Raw genomic sequence first — 14,941 nt, 5'->3', positions numbered from 1 at the left:
TTTAGTAACTCCAGGGTTGGAACCTGAGTTTTTTGTTTTGTTTTGTTTTGTTTTGTTTTGTTTTTTTGTGAAGGCAAGGTCTTACTGTGTTGCTCTGGCTGGAGTGCAGTGGTGTGATCACAGCTCACTGCAGCCTTGAATTCCTGGGCCTAAGCAACCCTCTTGCCTCAGCCTTCCAAGTAGCTGGGACTCCGGGTGTACACCACTGTGCCCGGCTAATTTTAAATGTCTTTGTAGAGATGGGATCTCACTATGTTGCCCAGGCCAGTCTCAAACTCTTGAGCTCAAGTGATCCTCCTGCCTTAGCCTCCTAAAGTGCTGGGATTACAGGCATGAGCCACCGTGCCTGGCTGATACTAGCATTCTTTTTTTTTTTTTTAAAGATAGAGTCTTGCTCTGTTGCCCAGGCTGGAGTGCAGTGGCACAGTCTCAGCTCACTGCAACCTCCGCCTCCCAGGTTCAAGCAATTCTCCTGCCTCAGCCTCCCAAGTAGCTGGGATAACAGGCACATGCCACCACGCCTGCGCTTGATCGTGGGAGGCAGAGGTTGCACTATTGTGCCACTCCATTCTAGCCTGGGCAACAGAGCGAGACTCTGTCTTCCAAACAAAGCGAAAAAGATTATCTGCGAGAATGAGTGCATTGGCCCCTTGGGTGGGAGCGCTTCTCCAGGGCAAGGTGAGGGGATGCCCAGTGCTGGGAGTGCTGCCTGGAGAGGAGTCAGTACCAGTGGCGGGGGCCCTGGGTTTTGGCTGAGGACTGCGTGTTGGCAGCTGCTCTGCCTCTCACATCCCTTCCCAGCTGCACACGTCGTGAGCGTCAGTGTGCAATCACAGGCCTGCCTCCTTTGGGCCACTTTGTGACCATGTTTTTTGCTGGTGGGGCAGGGTAATTTCAGGATCTAAATTGGTGCACTTGGACGTTCTCAGCCCCGAGAGGCAGCTCTTCCCGTTCTAGGCTTTTTGTTTTGTTTTGTAGAAATGGAGTCCTACGATGTTGCCCAGGCTGGTCTCAAACTCCTGGGCTCAAGTGATCCTCCCACCTTGGCCTCCCAATGTGCTGGGATTACAGGCATGAGCCACTGTGCTGTGCTAATTTTCTTGATACTATTTTTTGTAGAGCTGGGGTCTTGCTGTGTTGCCCAGGCTGGTCTCGAACTCCTGGCCACAAGCCACCCTCCTGCCTCAGCCTCCCGGAGTGCTGGGACTACATCCCCTTCTTACCTTCTCTGTCAGAGGAGCCCCCACAGCATGTGAGTACTGAGTCATGCGGTCTTGTGGTTGCTGAACGGGCTCTGCTGCTCTGGTCCTAGGCTCTGTATGTGGATGTGATCCGTGTGAACAGCTACTACTCTTGGTATCGCAACTACGGGCACCTGGAGTTGATTGAGCAGCAGCTGGCCGCCCAGTTTGAGAATTGGTGTAAGACATCACAATCCCATTATTCAGAGCGCATATGGAGTGGAAACGCTTGTAGGGTTTCACCAGGTAAGCGGTGCTGAACTTTCCGCTTGTGTATTCTCTCTGGGCAGAGATGCCACTTGCCTCCCCCACCCTGCCCTGCGCCCACTGCAGTGCTCCCCTTGCTTCAGCTTTGGGCTCACCTCCCGCTACCCTGTCCACGTTCCCTTCTCACCAGCAGCCAGGCCTCTGCCCCACTCACTTGGTCCTCAAAGGTGGACTCCTTACTGGCCTTGTTTCCAGACAGCCTCCTATCACCCGTGCCCAAGTGGTCTTTCTAACAAATCCAAATTTTTGTGTGTTTTTGAGACCGCCTCTCTCTCTGTCACCCAAGCTGGAGTGCGGTGGTGCGATCACTGCTCACTACAGCCTTAACCTCCTGGGCCCAAGCGATCTTCCCACCTCAGCCTCCTGAGTAGCTGGGACCATAGGCACAGGCCAACATGCCTGGCTAATTTTTTTTACTTTTGTAGAGATGGGGCCTTGTTGTGTTCCCCGGGCTGGTCTTGAATTCCTGGGATCAAGTGATCCTCCTGCCTCAGGCTCACAAAGCGCTGGGATTACAGGTGTGAGCCACTGTGCCCGGCCACACATCAAAATTTTTGAGTCCTATCATTGGCTCCCCCAGGCCCACAGGACAAAGTCCTAACCCCTAGTCAGGACGCTCAGTGTCCTCTGCTCTCTTCTGGGTTTTCATCCTCTTCTCACTCCTGGCCACTGATCTGTTTCCACTGCCCTCATTTGCTCTCCTGCTCTTGCTTGAGCTATTCTTTCTGCCTGGAATGCCCATGTTGGCACCATAATCACCAACTAAAAGATCCTTTTCTTTTTATTTTTTTAGAGATAGGGTCTTGCTATGTTGCCCAGGCTGGTCTCAAACTCCTGGACTCAATTGACCTTTTTGCCTTGGCCTCCCAAAGTGCTGGGATTAACAGGTGTGATCCACTGTGCTAGCCCTTTTTTTATTTTTTATTTTTTTCCTGACAGGGTCTTGTTCTGTTGCCCAGGCTAGAGTGTGATGGTGTCATCATAGCTCACTGCAGCCTCGAACTCCTGGGCTGAAGCGATTCCCCTGCCTCAGCCTCCTGAGTAGCTGGGACTACAGGCGTGCACCACCATGTGCAGCCTAGTTTTAAAATATTTTGTAGAGATGCAGTCTCGCTATGAGGCTGGTCTTCACCTCCTGTCTTGGACTCCCAAAGTACTGGGAATACAGGCATGAGTCACGACACGTGGCTGAAAAGATTCCTATTTGGCGTCTGAGTCTCCTCATAGCTGTCCCCTCTGTGGGGAGGTTTACCCCGCCTGCCCCAGGCGGAGGGAACCTTCCCCATGCTCTGCCCTGTTGCAGCCGGAACGTGGCTCTCCCAACATTCTCGCCAGGCACCGTTGTTATTTCTTTGGCTCTCTCTTTGATCGGACTGTGGGCTCAGGAGACAGGAGTCCTATTTATTGTTGTTTCCCAGGTACTCTGCAATAGCTGACACAGCACATGCTAAATAATACCTATTGAGGGCATGGGTGAGATCTTAGAGCCATGTTTAATCACTCACTTTGTCTTTTTTTTTTTTTTTTTTTTTTTGAGATGGAGTCTCACTCTGTCACCCAGGCTGAAGTGCAATGGTGTGATCTCAGCTCACTGCAACCTCCACGTCCTGGGCTCAAGCGATTGTCCTGCCTCAACCTCCCAAGTAGCTGGGATTACAGGCACCCGCCACCATGCCCAGCTAATTTTTGTATTTTTGTAGAGGTGGGGTTTTGCCATGTTGGCCAGGTTGGTCTCGAGCTCCTGACGTCAAGTGATTTACCTGCTTCGGCGTCCCAAAATCCTGGGATTACAGGCCTGAGCCACCATGCCTGGCCTGTCCTCATTTGTTTATCCATCTCATTTTTTGTCCTTCTCACCAAAGTTATGTTGCTTTGTCTTGTGGGTTTTTTTTCATGTGGATTCCTGAACCCCATCCAGCCCCTTGTCCCCTCCCCAGCCAGCTCACACTCTTTTGTCACAGCTCCTGGGACTCCCATTGACACACAGGGAACAGCCACCCACAGTGGACTGCACTGTTCTGTTTGCACCCTTAAATTTATCGTGCTTACAGAATGACACTTCTGCAAACTAGTCAAGTAGGGGGAAATGGTTTGTGGATATGCACCCTTGTTCATTCTCTTTGAAAAGGTAACCAGCTCTGAATTCTTTCTCCTTTGAGGAGGAGTTTCACTTGTCGCCCAGGCTGGAGTGTAGTGGTGCAATCTTGACTCACTGCTACCTCCGCCTCCCAGGTTCAAGCAATTCTCCTGCATCAGCCTCCCAAGTAGCTTGGATTACAGGCATGCACCACCATGCTCACTGAATTTTTTTTTTTTTTTAGTAGAGATGAGGTTTCACCATGTTGGTCAGGCTGGTCTTGAACTTTTGACCTCAAGCGATCCACCTGCCTTGGCCTCCCAAAGTGCTGGAATTAAAGGCATGAGCCACCATGCCCAGCCCCAGTTCTGAATTCTTAAGAAACTCGAGAGGGTCTAGGTGAGCATTGATAGAACCTCTGCAGTGCTGGGTGTGGTGGCTCACACCTGGAATGCTAGCCCTTTGGGAGACCGAGGTCAGAAGATCTCTTGAGCCCAGGAGTTTGAGACCAGTCTGCACAACATGGACCCCATCTCTACAAAATATTTAAGATGAGTTGTGGCTGGGTGCAGTGGCCGACGCCTGTAATCCCAGCACTTTGGGAGGCTGAGGTGGGTGGATCACGAGGCCAAGAGTTCAAGTCCAGCCTGACCAACATGGTGAAACCCCGTCTCTACTAAGAAAACACAGAAATTAGCTGGGTGTGGTGGCATGCACCTGTAATCCCAGCTACTCAGGAGGCTAAAGCAGGAGAATCGCTTGATCTGGGGAGGTGGAGGTTGCAGTGATCCGAGATTGTGCCACTGCACTCCAGCCTGGGCGACAGAGCAAGACTCCGTCTCAAAAAAAAAAAAAAAAAAAAAGTTGGGTATGGTCGTGCTTGCCTCTATTCCCAGCTACTTGGGAGGCTGAGGTAGGAGGACTATTTGAGCCCAGTAGGTCAAGGCTGCAGTCCGCCATAATTGCACCACTGTACTCCCACCTGGGTGACAGAGTGAGACCTTGTTTCAAAAAAGAACCTTTGCAATGATGGAAATGCCCCATGTCTGCACTGTCTGAAATGGTAGCCACTAGCTACATGTGGCTATTGAGGTCTTGATGTATGACTAGGATAACTGAATTTATTTGGTTTAATTTAAAAAAAATTTTTTTTGAGACAGCCTCACTCTGTTGCCCAGGCTGGAGTGCAGTGGCATAATCACAGCTCACTGCTCAACCTCCTGGTCTCAAGTGATCCTTCCTCCTCGGCCCCCCAAGTAGCTGGAGCCACAGGCATGCGCCACTACACCTAGCAAATATTTAGCCTTTTTATAGAGACTGGGTTTCACTGTGTTGCCTAGGCTGATCTTGAACTCCTGAGCTCAAGTGGTCCTCCTGCCTCGACCTCCCAAAGTGCTGGGATTACAGACCTGAGCTACCATGCCCAGCCTGGTTTAGTTTAATTTCATTTTACATTCATTCATTCATTCATTCATTCATTCATGAGATAGGGTCTTGTTCTGTCACCCAGGCTGGAGTGTAGTGGTGCAAACACAGCTCACCACAGCTTTGACCTCCGGGACTGAAGCAGTCCTCCCACCTCAGCCTCCCAAGTAGCTGGGACCACAGGTGTGTGCCTCCATGCTTGGCTAACTTTTGTACTTTTTGTAGGCTAGTCTTGAACTCCTAGGCTCAAGCAGTCCTCCCACCTCGGTCTCCCAAAGTGCTTGGATGACAGACATGAGCCAGCGCGCCTGACCTAAAGACATATTTTTCCTTCTAGTGTAGTTCAGCCTTAAGACTGTATCAGCAGATAGAGACGGAAAAGTAAGAAAAATTGAGTATCAGATTATATTTATAAATAAAGCAGTTACTAATTGATGTTTTTTTTAAACCTCCTTTTTAATTCTGGGTTACATCATTCCCTGGCTGTCTTTTTTTTTGTATTTTTTTTTATTATTATACTTTAAGTTTTAGGGTACATGTGCACATTGTGCAGGTTACTTACATACGTATACATGTGCCATGCTGGTGTGCTGCACCCACTAACTCGTCATCTAGCATTAGGTATATCTCCCAATGCTATCCCTCCCCCCTCCCCCCACCCCACAACAGTCCCCAGAGTGTGATATTCCCCTTCCTGTGTCCATGTGATCTCATTGTTCAATTCCCACCTATGAGTGAGAATATGCGGTGTTTGGTATTTTGTTCTTGCGATAGTTTACTGAGAATGATGATTTCCAGTTTCTCCCTTGCTGTCTTTACCCTAGCATCAGTGAGTCCGGCAGTCACTACAGCCCCCCAGTGAGGACAGATATTTTGGTCACCATCAAGTGGATCTTTATTTTTATCTAACATTTACAATTCTGCCAGTTCTTACTCTTAATTCTCTTTGCCTTGAATCCCAGGATCCACCTCTGATGTTCAGTGAAGAGTACCAGAGAAGTCTGCTAGAGCAGTACCATCTGGGTCTGGATCAAAAACGCAGAAAATATGTGGTTGGAGAGCTCATCTGGAATTTTGCCGATTTCATGACTAACCAGTGTAAGTGGCAGTTTAGCGCATGGGATAATGTACCCGTCCTCATTTTTTCAGGTTGCCTTGCCCATTCTGGACATTTTGGCTGTAAGAATATTGGAAACAAAGGGGGAAAGCTCGTTTAATCCATGTAGGTTGCATTGAGAATTTCCTAGGAAAAGTAAGTTGTGCTTAGGCAGTAGGAAAGCAGTCAGGCCCCCGCTTCCCACATATGGTCAAAAAGCAAACATGAGAGTCTGCTATAGTGAGATGGAAATGGCTAGCTTGCCTTTTTCTTGTCTATTTCATAGCCAAGGATGAAGGACAAACTGGACCTCATTATGGATTTACTTTTGGGATACACTCATTATTCCAGAGGAGGGTAAAAGGCTGAGAAGCTTAAGGTATTTCAGTCTGTTTTATGTTACTCATTTGCGAAAAGCAGGCTCATCGAATACAGGTGAGTTTCAACGTGTCTTGAATATGGCAGCATTTAAAAGTCTTCAGACCAGGCATGGTGGCTCATGCCTGTCATCCCAGCACTTTGGGAGGCCAAGGTGGGAGGATTGCTTGAGGCCAGGAGTTTGAGACCAGCCTGTTCAGCATAGCAGGGTCCCCATCTCTACAAAAACTAAACAGATTAGCTAGGTGTGGTGGTGTGTGCCTGTAGTCCTAGCTGCTTGGGAGGCTGAGGCAGGCGGATAGCCTGAGCACAGGAGTTGGAGGCTGCAGTAAGCTGTGATTACACCACTGCACTTGAGCCTGGGCAACAGAGTGAGACCTGTCTTTAAAAAAAAAAAAGGAGCTGGGCACGGTGGCTCACGCCTGTAATCCCAGCACTTTGGGAGGCCGAGGCAGGCAGATCATGAGGTCAGGAGATCGAGACAATCCCGGCTAACAGTGAAACCCTGTCTCTACTGAAAATACAAAGAAAATCAGCCGGGCGTGGTGGCGGGCGCCTGTAGTCCCAGCTGCTCGGGAGGCTGAGGCAGGAGAATGGCATGAACCCAGGAGTTGGAACTTGCAGTGAGCCGAGATTGTGCCACTGCACTCCAGCCTGGGCGACAGTGAGACTGCTTCTCAAAAAAAAAAAAAAAAAAAAAGAAAGGGTCTTCAAAGACAATAAGATCTGTGCTCTCACGTAGGGTGGATGAGGGGCTGCCAAGTTAGCAATGAATGTTTCCCATTTCTTCTTAGTTTATGGACTTTCCGTAAACTCAGGATGGCAGTTTGGTTGGTTGGAGAAGGATATGGTGATGGCGGGAGTTACAATACATTACTTATAGGGGAAGATAGGCTTTTGAAAGGTTAAAGCTTAAAAGTGAGAATGGAAAAGGGATGAATGAATGAACATGATGAGGTGAGAGGGAAGAGGTAAAGGGAAAAGGAGAACAAGAAACTCTTCTCTGCGTGGCACCTGGGATGAATGGTTTCTGGGGACATCCCTGATGGCAGTTTTGTGGAGAGGTTCAAAGCTTTATGTGGTAAGAAATGAGCTGTAGGCTCAGTGCAGTGGCTCACACCTGTAATCCCAGCACTTTGGGAGGCCGAGATGGGTGGATCATGAGGTCAGGAGTTCGAGAGCAGCCTGGCCAACATGGTGAAACCGTGTCTCTACAAAAAAATAGAAAAAAAGTCCCTGCATGGTGGTGAGTACCTGTAGTCCCAGTTACTCAGGAGGCTGAGGCATGAGAATCGCTTAAACCTCGGAGGCAGAGGCTGCAGTGAGCTGAGATGGTGCCACTGCACTCCAGCCTGGGTGACAGAGCTGGGTGGTGGCTCAAGATATGTTTTGTAAACCTGAAGATTTGAGATCATATAAGCCAAATCGAAACTTAATTGGCATTCCTAACTTTTGGTTCTAGAGACTCCATGATCAACTAAGAGCCACCAAACATTTCCCATGTAGACTATTTTGACCATGCTGACTCTACTGACACTTTGGTTACTGTATTCGCTTTATCTCTAGAAATTAATTCTTACTAATGGATGTCTGTCACTGTAAGATCCTTCTATCCTCTGAAATAAGGAGAACATTTTAACTTCAGTAGTTTAAACTAGTGTCCTAAACTATAGCATTCAAAATGAGATAATATGCTAAAGCAATACACAAACCAAAAATCCCAGTGGCTAACACAAAAAGTTTTTCTTACTCATTTTACGTATCCAGGGTAAGTCAGTAATAGACGCAGACACACCCAGAGACCAAGGATGAGTTGTGATCTCTCTGCACACATAGTTCACAATGCCTGAGTGAGTTGTGCATTGGCCTTTAAACTTCCACTCATGTTTAATTAATAAAGATTTTGCTCAAATGCCATTTGATGATGAGTTTCATGACCATGATCAACTTTAAAAGAACTTTGAAGTACAATCCTCAAGGGTTTCTGGAAATAGCAGAACTACAATGTTTGAGAAAAATATTTTTTAATGTATAAAAAATTGGCAGGGTAGGCTAGCAAGCAAGAGACCTAGAGAAAAGTTGATGTTACAGTCTCAAGACGAAAGGCAATCTGCAGGCAGAATTATTTCCTTCAGGGATCTCAGTCTTTTAATATAATCAATTGACTGGATGAGCCCTACAATATTTTGGAAAATAATCTGCTTTACTCAAAAATTACTGATTTTCATGTTAATCTCATCTAAAAATACTTTCAGAGCAACATCTAGACTGGTATTTGAATATATAACTCTTTTATCTTTTAAAATATCAAATAATACAGTTATATATATATACACACATATGTATATATGTCTCCTAAATTGTAGATATCAGAAATCAGAATGCTGTGATATGAATATTTAGTATATTTTAGTCATAATAAATTATACATCCTTCTACCTTATGATAATGGATTTTAAGATCTATGCTGTTAAACTCTATATTTACCCTTTAATTCATATCTTGCTTATTTTACATTTATCTGAGAATACATTGGGTCTACTACATCTTTACTATCATTCACAAGTCTTACATTTTAAGATAACTTTTCAATAAAATAAAAATTCTTCATTGCACCTAGAAAGGAGCAGGGTTTTGAAAGCGATCAATGATTACTCTAATACCTAATATAATAATATAATATAGTAAAAATCAAAATACTTGAATGAAAAATGTAAAATTAATAGTTTTGCTTTCATTGTTTTTATTCCAGTGTCTATTTTAGAATGTTTTTACTCTAATTGTGTTTTTATGCAAAACCAAATGAGCTTTAGATAATTCCATTGATACATTACATATGAAAGTTCTCGTTAAATAGGATATAGCATATTTTACTTAAAAATCCAAATTATAAAATAAAGAGGGATTTTAAGTTGAGTCTAAAATATTTGTTTCAATTTTGTTTTTATTTAAAGACTTGCTATAATTCTGTGAGAGAGCTATAAAAGTCTACTCAGAAACATTATAATGTAAAATGGACAGAGAAGGACAATGAGATATTTAATTTGCCATGGCAAAGCCATTGCTGTGAAGAATGGATAATATATGTCAATGGTAATATATGAAGAAATAACACAGGTGAATAGCAGAGGCAGTAAATCTGTTTTTACCACAGGACTTGTCTTACACTTTTCTCTTAGTAATAAATAAAATAATTTTCAACCAGATGGAGCTGGCTTGAAATCCTCTTGTTTATGGCAGTACATATTGGTTATGATTCAAAAAATATAGCCCATTTCCAAAAACCTGCAACAAAGAGATACTTTCTCAGGTGAGTGTTCAGATCATTATTCATTACAAAGTGTCAGTTTTGTCTTTATTGATCCTCATTATTGTAAGAAAGTATGTGGTCTTGTCTCCATTCTATTAAAACAACATTGTAGAGATTAGCACTGACTCTTTCCAGCCATATGCATCTGTTCATTTCCGTCTCCAGCTTGAGTTTTTCTGTGTATTACAAAATAAGAAAACAAAAATGACACAATAATCTATTTTGTCTGGTTTTGCTCTTTATTAGTAGAAATAGACAAGTGAGAAGTTGGAGGAAGAAATTGCTTCTGATCTGTTTTAGATACAGGTGAAACTCTCCCTCCATCCCCCCCCCCCCCCACCCAATCTTTCTCTGTCTCCCTCCCTGAGCCTATTCTTGCTTCTTCCCTTTACAAATAATTAACCGCTCAGGTCATGTTGAACCAAAAAATAGCGTCTGTAGCCCCTGTGTGTTTACTTTAAGTATATGTTACTGAAAAATGCGGAGTGAGCACTTACAACTCATTCTGCTGGGAAGCACAATGATACTATACCCCAAATGCTTTTCTTTATCATTTTAATTTTTATCTTCTTTACTTACATTTCCAACATCAGTTAAGAGGGTCTTGTAGTTTTCTAACTGAAAGGAGATTGTAAAATCTCCTTGCTCAAAACTCAGATGCAGAATATTATTTTTACTACACTAAATACATCTACAACAATGGTATTATATCTGGTTTATTTCAAAGTCAAATTCTAATATAGGTAAAGAAATATACTAATAAAGAGATAATGCTTTTCTCATGAAATGTATAATCTAGTAGGAATAAAGATAAACAAATTTTTTTAAAATTCTATTTCATTAAGCAAAAATGCAACTCAGAAGAATAATGTATATTAGCAGTCATTTACTATTTTTCAATTAAATTCCGATATATATGTAAAGTAAATTATTAGTAATATCAAACATAGTTTAAAGAATTAGTGACTATGTGCACTTGGATCTCCATATGTAATGTACTATCAGCATCTTCACAAACACAGTAAATTTTAATATGCAAGTAAAACTTATTTTACTAAACGGTGATTACTCCTTCTATATTCATATTCCTAAGCACATACAGTTTCTTATTGTAATTAAGTTTTTAACTAAAAAAGGGAAATGCATTATTGAGGCGATAGGATTACCAGGTGGCTATAAACACACCTGCTGCACAGCTGACATTTATCTTCTACAATGAGCAATGACAATTTTATTTTTTAATAATCAGTATGGACTAATCCTGATGATTTTTGTTTAACATTTTCAAATAGGGCTGCATATGGCTTAAAATTAATATATACATGTGTACCTATATAATATTCTTATTTATTAATGGACTTCCTACATAGCTCATATTGACGTTAGATTTAAATGAAATTCCAGAAGGGTTTTCTATAGGTAAGTCATACATTGGATTTCCATATTACCTATGATTATTGAAGTATTTATTTCTGTTTTTAAGACTTCAGAGCAATTTTGCTGGTCATTTGTTCTCTGTGTTTTTATTTTGAAATTGTTCTTTGATGCATTGTCCTATTACATTTTTAAGGTATGTTAATAAAATAATATTTTTAATCAAATTTTGCCTACTGCTTTCCAGGTGAACTCTTGTTTAAAGTATTAATTCACCAAGAATTACTTATATTCAGAAAATGAACTAAAAAAAATAATATGACGTGTTCAAGAAAGTCGAACAAAAGATACGTGATGTTTGCAACATATACAACTCCATACCCTTCTCAAATAGTAAAGAGAATAGTAAATAGAATAGGTAGTAAGCAGAGTAGGAATTGTGGAATATGGAACTCTCAGTCACTCAATTGACTTTATTTTTTAGTAATACGGGATTTGAATTATTCAAGCTGAAGCCATTAAATATTCATAGTGCTTCATATTATAAAGTTATTGATTAATGTCTTTGGTAAAGAACACTATTATTTCTGATTACGTCAAGGTCATCCTGAGGAACAGGACCAAAGCATAAAGTTTTATATATGAAATATGAGAAGTTAATACATAATTCATATTTAACAGATAACATAAATGTTAACCCCTTGGAGAATCTGAAGCTAATACCCATGTTCTTCTGATAATTCTTTATACTGGCAATTTGGAAAATGCCAGTGTTTTATTGCTACCTATTCTTGTATTATGACATGAATTAATACATATCTGCCTCACTATTCCTGTGGGCAAAAAAAGACTGTGAATTATGTGCCAGAGAGAGATTTTACAAAATTAAATGAGGCAAAATACTTTTCCTCTGTATACTCATTAGAAATATGCTGAGTAGGAGGAGCCAAGATGGCCGAATAGGAACAGCTCCGGTCTACAGCTCCCAGCGTGAGCGACGCAGAAGACGGGTGATTTCTGCATTTCCATCTGAGGTACCGGGTTCATCTCACTAGGGAGTGCCAGACAGTGGGCGCAGGCCAGTGGGTGCGCGCACCGTGCGCGAGCCGAAGCAGGGCGAGGCATTGCCTCACCTGGGAAGCGCAAGGGGTCAGGGAGTTCCCTTTCCGAGTCAAAGAAAGGGGTGACGGACGCACCTGGAAAATCGGGTCACTCCCACCCGAATATTGCGCTTTTCAGACCGGCTTAAAAAACGGCGCACCACGAGACTATATCCCACATCTGGCTCGGAGGGTCCTACGCCCAGGGAATCTCGCTGATTGCTAGCACAGCAGTCTGAGATCAAACGGCAAGGCGGCAGCGAGGCTGGGGGAGGGGCGCCCGCCATTGCCCAGGCTTGCTTAGGTAAACAAAGCAGCCGGGAAGCTCGAACTGGGTGGAGCCCACCACAGCTCAAGGAGGCCTGCCTGCCTCTGTAGGCTCCACCTCTGGGGGCAGGGCACAGACAAACAAAAAGACAGCAGTAACCTCTGCAGACTTAAATGTCCCTGTCTGAAAGCTTTGAAGAGAGCAGTGGTTCTCCCAGCACGCAGCTGGAGATCTGAGAACGGGCAGACTGCCTCCTCAAGTGGGTCCCTGACCCCTGACCCCCAAGCAGCCTAACTGGGAGGCACCCCCCAGCAGGGGCACACTGACACCTCACACGGCAGGGTATTCCAACAGACCTGCAGCTGAGGGTCCTGTCTGTTAGAAGGAAAACTAACAAACAGAAAGGACATCCACACCAAAAACCCATCTGTACATCACCATCATCAAAGACCAAAAGTAGATAAAACCACAAAGATGGGGGAAAAACAGAGCAGAAAAACTGGAAACTCTAAAACGCAGAGCGCCTCTCCTCCTCCAAAGGAACGCAGTTCCTCACCAGCAACGGAACAAAGCTGGATGGAGAATGATTTTGACGAGCTGAGAGAAGAAGGCTTCAGACGATCAAATTACTCTGAGCTACGGGAGGATATTCAAACCAAAGGCAAAGAAGTTGAAAACTTTGAAAAAAATTTAGACGAAGGTATAACTAGAATAACCAATACAGAGAAGTGCTTAAAGGAGCTGAAAACCAAGGCTCGAGAACTACGTGAAGAATGCAGAAGCCTCAGGAGCCGATGCGATCAACTGGAAGAAAGGGTATCAGCAATGGAAGATGAAAGGAATGAAATGAAGCGAGAAGGGAAGTTTAGAGAAAAAAGAATAAAAAGAAATGAGCAAAGCCTCCAAGAAATATGGGACTATGTGAAAAGACCAAATCTACGTCTGATTGGTGTACCTGAAAGTGATGCGGAGAATGGAGCCAAGCTGGAAAACACTCTGCAGGATATTATCCAGGAGAACTTCCCCAATCTAGCAAGGCAGGCCAATGTTCAGATTCAGGAAATACAGAGAACACCACAAAGATACTCCTCGAGAAGAGCAACTCCAAGACACATAATTGTCAGATTCACCAAAGTTGAAATGAAGGAAAAAATGTTAAGGGCAGCCAGAGAGAAAGGTCGGGTTACCCTCAAAGGGAAGCCCATCAGACTAACAGCGGATCTCTCGGCAGAAACCCTACAAGCCAGAAGAGAGTGGGGGCCAATATTCAACATTCTTAAAGAAAAGAATTTTCAACCCAGAATTTCATATCCAGCCAAACTAAGCTTCATAAGTGAAGGAGAAATAAAATACTTTACAGACAAGCAAATGCTGACCGATTTTGTCACCACCAGGCCTGCCCTAAAAGAGCTCCTGAAGGAAGTGCTAAACATGGAAAGGAACAACCGGTACCAGCCGCTGCAAAATCATGACAAAATGTAAAGACCATCGAGACTAGGAAGAAACTGCATCAACTAACGAGCAAAATCACCAGCTAACATCATAATGACACGATCAAATTCACACATAACAATATTAACTTTAAATGTAAATGGACTAAATTCTCCAATTAAAAGACACAGACTGGCAAGTTGGATAAAGAGTCAAGACCCATCAGTGTGCTGTATTCAGGAAACCCATCTCACGTGCAGAGACACACATAGGCTCAAAATAAAAGGATAGAGGAAGATCTACCAAGCAAATGGAAAACAAAAAAAGGCAGGGGTTGCAATCCTAGTCTCTCATAAAACAGACTTTAAACCAACAAAGATCAAAAGAGACAAAGAAGGCCATTACATAATGGTAAAGGGATCAATTCAACAAGAGGAGCTAACTATCCTAAATATATATGCACCCAATACAGGAGCACCCAGATTCATAAAGCAAGTCCTGAGTGACCTACAAAGAGACTTAGACTCCCACACATTAATAATGGGAGACTTTAACACCCCACTGTCAACATTAGACAGATCAACGAGACAGAAAGTCAACAAGGATACCCAGGAATTGAACTCAGCTCTGCACCAAGCGGACCTAATAGACATCTACAGAACTCTGCACCCCAAATCAACAGAATATACATTTTTTTCAGCACCACACCACACCTATTCCAAAATTGACCACATACTTGGAAGTAACGCTCTCCTCAGCAAATGTAAAAGAACAGAAATTATAACAAACTATCTCTCAGACCACAGTGCAATCAAACTAGAACTCAGGATGAAGAATCTCACTCAAAGCCGCTCAACTACATGAAAACTGAACAACCTGCTCCTGAATGACTACTGGGTACATAACGAAATGAAGGCAGAAATAAAGATGTTCTTTGAAACCAACGAGAACAAAGACACAACATACCAGAATCT

At 43.4% G+C, this 14,941-nt stretch overlaps 1 pseudogene; it reads left to right on the top strand.

The window, feature by feature from the left end:
- Nucleotides 1-14,941, top strand: part of LOC735678 (beta-glucuronidase-like) — a 469,528-nt pseudogene that overhangs the window by 398,480 nt on the left and 56,107 nt on the right.

Source organism: Pan troglodytes, chromosome 5 (genome assembly GCF_028858775.2).
Source record: "Pan troglodytes isolate AG18354 chromosome 5, NHGRI_mPanTro3-v2.0_pri, whole genome shotgun sequence".
Taxonomy (NCBI): Eukaryota; Metazoa; Chordata; class Mammalia; order Primates; family Hominidae; genus Pan; species Pan troglodytes.
Note: the sequence above shows the minus strand (reverse complement) of the source record. Positions and strands in the feature narration are given on the sequence as shown.